Source organism: Etheostoma spectabile, chromosome 16, assembly GCF_008692095.1.
Source record: "Etheostoma spectabile isolate EspeVRDwgs_2016 chromosome 16, UIUC_Espe_1.0, whole genome shotgun sequence".
NCBI classification, from domain to species: domain Eukaryota; kingdom Metazoa; phylum Chordata; class Actinopteri; order Perciformes; family Percidae; genus Etheostoma; species Etheostoma spectabile.
In genome coordinates, this window is record NC_045748.1 from 21,293,260 (window position 1) to 21,300,976 (window position 7,717).

Below are 7,717 nucleotides of genomic sequence, written 5' to 3' on the forward strand. Positions count from 1 at the left end.
ATGATCCTGTATAACATTAAAACAGCAAGCTATTTTAGCTGTAAACTCACATGAATGATGAATCTTTTTAGGCTCATCTTGACTGCAACAGTGTGTGTCTGCGGACGTTTACTGAGGTCAAAAGGGCTGAGGAAGGAGTGGTGGAGAAGGAGGAGAGGCGGAGAGGTTGAACAGATGCTCCCCACATTTGGAGACAATAACGGAGAGAAGGAGCATCAAACGCTAAACAAGGACCAAAAAGCCTCCCCCTTCTTTTCTTCCTTCATTTACTCCCTTTCCCATTTTTCTCTCTTTTGTTTCCGTTTACTGTCTTTTCAACTGCATCCAACTTTTGGGCATTTCACTGTGTTCCATTTATGCTTGTTCCATGTTGCCTTCAGGGCCCGGCAGCATTTCCATCGCCGTCAACAAGTTCGAACTGAACGGAGAAAGGAGAAAATAAAGTGTGTCCTTTCTCTCTTCTTTTTTTTTTATTTTCTCCCAATGTTGCGTTGACTCAACGACATTATTCCTGTGGCTTATGACAACATGATTCCGCCAGTCCTGGTACAGCAATTGTTTTCTTTTGCTCTCTTTTTCACACTTTTTTGTTGACGTAGTTTTCTAGTTTGTCTATTGTTGGGACATACCAAGCAGTTTGAAGGCAATATTTTCCCTAATTAGAGTACAGAGCGCAAACATCAAAAAACATTTACAGGTGTTGGATCAAAATAGAAGCTTATCAGTATTGTTGGGTTAGGGAGTTAGCATTAGTATTGTGGTTGCTCTGAATACATTTTGCGTGTGGGTGTGGGTGTGTCTGTGTTTGTGTGTGTTGTTTGTTAGCTCCATGAGGAACCAGTTTTCAGTGGAATGTGCCTTTTATATTCTCGTCTTTGTTGCCGGGTGCGACGCAGAGCCAAGCTTTGATGCGATCTGCGATGTTTCTCCCAATCTATCAAACGTGCACTTGTCCCATGAACGGCTCATCTTAACGCCTGTAGAAAATGTGCATTATATTCGGATATACAGTACAATTGGTTTAAAATGGAAACGAGTGAAATCAATGATGAATGTGACGATTCTTTCAGGGTTTCTGCTGTGGTGCAGATGATCATTCTACACGACTGGCTCTATTAGGAGCACATCTCTCATTGTACTGGAAAACAACAGGTTCAACACAGAGTATTCTGGGAGGAAAAAGATACAAAATACCCTGTGTGGAAAACGTGCTACACTGGGAATACATGTGATACATAAACTAGCTCATTCCTCACAACTTACCAGCAGCTTCCCAGTTAGTTGTTCTGATGAAATAAGGTGACGATCAACTTAGGCTAGGGTTAGGTTTGGGGTAAAACGCAACCCCCGGGGTGGGCGCTGCGAGGGGCACGGGCACAAGGGGACCACTGGTGTGAATAAAACACTTTAAACAAGTTGGGTTATGTAAAAGCTGTTCAAAAGAAAGCCAGGTATTAAAAGTAGGATAAAAGAATCACTGGAGAGAATGGAGAGCGGGAGAAAATACAACTTAAATGTATTAAATAAAACAATTTAATAAATAAAAGGTCACCTCCACACCTGCCCTGGCCTCTCTCCTGGAGAGATTACAAAATAAATAATTTGAATAAATTAAAAAATTAAAAATTATGAAAAAGGAGATACCATAGATAGATAGATAGATAGATAGAAGGAAATTTTAGTTCTGGAAGTGAAGTGTGTCTCCTAAAATATCTCTATGTCTATATATATATATATCTATAGTCATATCATATCTATTTTGTTAATCTTTGCATGTTTTGTTTGCAGCCCGCGCTGCCGTGTTTTGTGGTGTGTGTGTGTGTGTGTGTGTGTGTGTGTGTGTGTGTGTGTGACACGCATTGTGTGCGCAGGTTGCGCATAATCCAATCACATTTTACAAATTTACTGTTAAAATAACAATGAAATGCTATGTTATTGACTTTACACCAGGTTTTTGTTGGTCAACGGCGCGATCACTTCCCACTGCCTCAAAATAGCAAAACGCCCAGGATGCACCTGAACACACCTCCCTGTAAGACCAGCACGCCCATGGGCGCAAAGATGGATGCAGGGGCATTTGCTGTTTAAACGACGTGGACGTTGAATGTGGGAGACAGGAGAAGCTCTGGCTGGCTGGCACTGGTCCGGTCTTGGTCTTGTCTCTGGTCTTGGTGATGACTTGGTCTCGGTTTAGGTGGTCTTGAGTACAAGACTTGTGGCTTCTTTACCGTCCAGAACTGGTTCTGATGTTTTTACTGTTTATTGTGGCTCTACTGTGGCACAGAGATGTGGTTTGGCCCGTTTCTATCAGGGCATGGACATTACTTTTTCACACCTGGTTGGTTCAGGTTTCTGGTTTCTGTGCCGTTCTTATTGTAGAAATCCCATTAATTTTCCATTAATTTCAACCCACATTGACTATATTCATGCAGTAAGAAGTATTTAACGCGAATGGACAAGGTTCTGTGACATGTTATGGAAAATATGAAGGTTATTTATCTGACATCACCGCTTTCTATTGAGGTTACTTTTCTCTGGTTTGTAGTTTGAAATGACAACCCTGTCAATGATGTCTCTCTGATTGGCTCAAGGTCCGCCTGGGAATTCTGATACTGTGTGTGTGTGTGTGTGTGTGTGTGTGTGTGTGTGTGTGTGTGTGGGTGTGTGTGTGTTTGTCTGTGTGTGTGTTACAGACTGTAGGAAGTGAGGTTGTTATTGTGTCGCTCTACATTCCTTGGCCTTGTGCACCTGTTCTTGTCCGTCTGTAACACACACAGAAAGATGCACGCACACACACTTACATAAATACACCCACACACATACATGGACCCATACGCAACACGCAAATCACAGCCTTTCGTCACCAGTCTAACAACACATTCAGTGGGAAAATATGTCTGCATGAGACATGAGACATAAATCAAAATAGAACAGGAACACACAAGCGTGTGTGTGTGTGTGTGTGTGTGTGTGTGTGTGTGTATGTGTGTGTGTGTGTTTGTGTGTGTGTGAGAGAGCATTTTCTTGTACAGGCTTTGGGTCAATAAATATGGTTTTATCATCAGTTCTTAGAGGGGAAGAGGAGGAGGAAGTTAGAGGGGATTTTAGTTTAGCTCTAATGACATCTACAGACACGGTACATTTGTGTGTGTGTGTGTGTGTGTGTGTTTGCAAGTGCACAGACTTTAGGATTTGGATTCTTAAAACTCTTACAAGGTGCATTGTGGGAAGATACATGCATCTGCCAGCTGATTAGCAACTTGTACAACCGTGTAGTTAAGTGTGTGTGTCTGCAGGTCTCTGTGTGTGTGCGTGTGTGTGTGTGTGTGTGTGTGTGTGTGTGTGTGTGTGTGTCCTGACCTCAGTCTTTTAGTTCCACAATTTCCCCGTGTTCTTTGCCCCTCTGATGTCGTGATTGTTGTGGTATTCATCGCTGTGTCTGCGTCTTTCCGCTAGTGGTTTTCAGGAAGTAAACACAGTCGACACAAGGCTACGCTCTGGAACACAAGTATGGTAACTGAACAGTTACTGATTGGGACAAAACACTGTAAACACATGGAGGGAATGAACTTCACTCTGGACAAACATTTCAAATAGATGCTCTAAATCTAGTTTTGGATATATTTTTCTACCATTCCAGGCAGCTATTGATTGAAACGACTTGAGTCGTTTAGTCCATCGCATTCAATATCAAGTCTGCTTCAATGTTAGTGCCATGCCCGTGCATTAAGGCGCCATTGGGTACCAGGCAGGTAGTCACAGTCCCTGCCGTGTGCTGAATACCGGCTGAGCTGGGATCTAAAGAGTAACGATACACATCGCTTACAAATCGAATGTGAAATATAAAAAATGTTTGGTGTCAAGTTTGACTTAACATTTTCCATTCCATTTTTCTATTTCGTATTTACTTTTTTTCGTTATTTACGGAATCGGAGCAGCTGGTGCGTGTATTACATTCTGTTTATCGCACCGTTGTGACGAAAAGAGAGCGTGAGCCAAGAGGCAAAAGCTCTCGATCTAACCGGCATTATTTTCGTTCTCACCCTCACCTATGTCTGAAGGCTGGTCATGACCGAAGAACGAGATCCAGGTACAAGCGGCCGAATGGGTTTCCTCAGGAGGGTGGCTTGGCGTCTCCCTTAGAGATAGGTGAGAAGCACAGTCTCTGAGAGGAGCTCAGAGTAGAGCCGCTGCTCCTTCGCGTCGAAAGGAGCCAGTTGAGGTGGTTCGGGCATCTGGTAAGGATGCCCTCCTGGCGCCTCCCTAGGGGTGTTCGCAGGCACGTCCAGCTTGGAGGAGGCCCCGGGGAAGACCTAGGACTAGGTGAGAGATTATATCTCCACCTGGCCTGGGAACGCCTCGTCGTCCCCCAGTCGGAGCTGGTTGATGTTGGCTCGGGAAGGGAAGTTTGGGGCCCCCTACTGGAGCGTGCTGCCCCCGCGACCCGACACCGGATAAGCGGTCGAAGATGGATGGATGGATTTACGTTTTTTTCATAAGATAGACAGCCGAAAAATGTAACGTATCTTATTTTCAGTGGATCTTTATTTTTTTTACGGGCACTATGTAGCTAACAAAAAAAAGAAAAACGTTAATTGAATTGTAATTACGATGTCTGGCAACAACATCGCTATTAGATATCTTCAGGGTTATCCCAGGCTACAACCTGTGTGGTATATCGCCTCACAATTAGATTGTTTTATTAAGGCCGAAACCAATACAAATATTACAAATATATGTTGGCCGATAAATATTTTTTTAAAAATCCAGAAACGCATAACAAAACATAAACAGATTTCCCTAACATTAGTCATTTATAGTTTTTTCTGAGTTCTCACTAAAATAATATGATAATAATTTGTTTTATTGTCACAACAGAACATGCAAATAGATATGAAAGTTTGATAAAATAAATGTATAAAACTGTTACAACAACGTTATGATCTGAAAACTTAAAGTCTTTGAACAAAACAACACAATAACAAAAAAAAAAAAAATCAGTGTTGCCAATAGGGACGTTTTAGAGGTCCCCTGGTAGACGCTATGCACGCCATCCCTACACAGGACGTTGTAGAGGTCCTCTGGTGGACAGATTATACATGCCATTACTAACAGGGATGTTGTAGAGCGTCCTCTGGTGGAGAGGACTATGCACAAGCCATTACTAACAGGGACGTTGAGAGCGTCTCTGGTGGAGAGACTATGCAACGCCATCCTAACAGGGACGTTGTAGAGCGTCCTCCTGGTGGGACAGACTATGCAACGCCATCACTAACAGGGACGTTTTAGAGCGTCTCTGGTGGAGAGACTATGCAACACCATCACTAACAAGGACGTTGTAGAGCGCCTCTGGTGGAGAGACTATGCAACGCCATTAACTAACAGGACGTTGTAGAGGTCCTGTGGAGAGACTATGCAAACGCCATCACTAACAGGGACGTTGTGAGCGTCTCTGGTGGAGAGACTATGCAACGCCACACTACAGGAGTTGAGAGCGTCGCGGTGGGAGAGATCAGCAACGCCATCACTAACAGGGACGTGAGAGCGTCCTCTGGTGGAGAGGACTATGCAACGCATCACTAACAGGGACGTGTGAGCGTCCTATGGTGGACGAAAGCAACGCCATCACAACAGGGACGTTGTAGAGCGTCTCTGGTGGAGAGACTATGCAACCGCATCACTAACAGGGACGTTGTAGAGCGTCCTCTGGTGGAGAGATATGCAACGCCATCCACTAACAGGGACGTTGTAGAGCGCTCGGTGGAGGACAATGCAACGCCATCACTAACAGGGACGTGTAGGCGTCCTCTGGTGGACACACTATGCAACGCCATATCTAAACAGGACGTTGTAGAGCGGCCTCTGGTTGGACAGACTATGCAACCACTACATAACAGGGACGTTGTAGAGCGTCCTGGTGGACAGCACTATGCAAAGCCATACTAACAGGGACGTTGTAGAGCGTCCTCTGGTGGAGAGACTATGCAACCCACTAACAAGGACGTTGTGAGCGCGCTCTGGTGGAGAGACTATGCAACGCCATTACTAACAGGGCATTGTGAGCGTCCTCTGGTGGACAGACTATGCAACGCCATCAATAACAGGGAGTGTAGAGGCGTCCTCTGGTGGAGAGACTATGCAACGCCATTACAACAGGTACGTTGTAGAGTACTCTGGTGGAAGATATGCAACGCCCCATCACTAACCAGGGACGGTGTAGAGCGTCCTCTGGTGGACAGACTATGCAACGGCATCACTCAGAACATGGTTAACCGTCCGTTTTATTTTATTTTTTAAATATTCATTCATCAGAATCATTTACTTGTCATTATAAATGATGAATCATTCAAAATTCTGATTAATGAATATTTAAATATTTAATTTTTAATTTTTGTATTGGCCATTATAAACACAGATAGAGATAGATAAAATCGTCCCGCCGATATATCGGTCGGGTTCTACTCACATTGCATAATTTGCCAATTATAGAGTCATTTTTTTATGAACTACACCCATGAAAAATTAATGAACACACCTAGCTGGGATGTTGGGTGGAATAAGAAATAAAAGACAAGACATAGCGCTCGTAGCCTAGGTGTTGTCGCGGAATCCTAATCCCTCCTTTTTGTCTCACCGATCTTTGTTTGTCACAATCTTGTCCTCATTTCATCCCCTGTTCCTTTCCTGAGAAGCAGAGCCTATATCAGAAATATGTATTTATTTTTAACAACCTAATTTGGATGACTCCATACAGCGTTCTTCGCAAGTACAACAAAAGTTAGGATATCTACTTTTCTACGTTTTATAACAAAAAATTAGCATTTGAAAAAAAAAAAAAGAATCTAAACCATACTGAACATTGATTTTCACCCTTTTGTAATCATCCTCCCTTGAATATGAGTCTACATAATTCATAATTTCTCCTTTTGTAGCCTAAGAATTAGGTATAATTTCCTATAAATGAGGAGTACCGACCACGAATACCAAAAATGAGTGTAAAACTGATAATAAGTTGATGATAGTGGTGTTCATAAATGGCAGTGAAAAGAAGGGTGAAAAAAACGAGCCAAAAAGAGTGAAAAAAAAGAGACTAAAGTGTCGAAAACAGACAAAAAGTCCGAAAACGTGTTGACGTTCAGGACAAGAAGTACATGGTGGAATGGAAGACAACACAAGGGTGGAGGTATGTTGCACAGTTCATTGCCAGGGGGCTTACTGAAGGAGAGACATCAAGGGAAGACATACTGACGTGGGACTGAATGCTACACCTGTGCACACACGTTTGAAAAGTTGCAGGGGTCATATTCCTTTTTTCAGATGCAGAAATCAGATTTATTTCTGAAAGCTTGAGCAGAGAAACCAGCTTGTAGTGATGTGAAGAAGAAGAAGAAGAAGAAGAAGAAGAAAAAAAGTCAGGAGGTTTTTGTTTGACGGAAACCGTTTTAGGCTGTTGTCTGTTTTTAATAATTACTCTCAGGGAGTGTGGGAAGTGAGATGATGCTTATTTTTTTTTTTTTAAATATAATGCCCCCAAGTGTTTTTTTCTTCTTTTCTTCTTCATCATTTTTCTTTCATTTCTTCTGTCTGTGTTTCATCATCCGTTTTTTTTCTTCTTCTGCTACCACATCTGTGTTCTGTCCATATGCAAATACTCTAAAGTTAACAAAGCTAGCCGTGTCTTTTTTTGGGAGGGTGCGGGTGGAGGGAGGGTGGGGGG

At 42.9% G+C, this 7,717-nt stretch overlaps 1 protein-coding gene across 7 annotated transcripts in view; it reads left to right on the top strand.

The window, feature by feature from the left end:
- tcf4 (transcription factor 4) overlaps positions 1-7,717 on the top strand; it is a 371,152-nt gene that overhangs the window by 290,405 nt on the left and 73,030 nt on the right. The window lies entirely within an intron of this gene.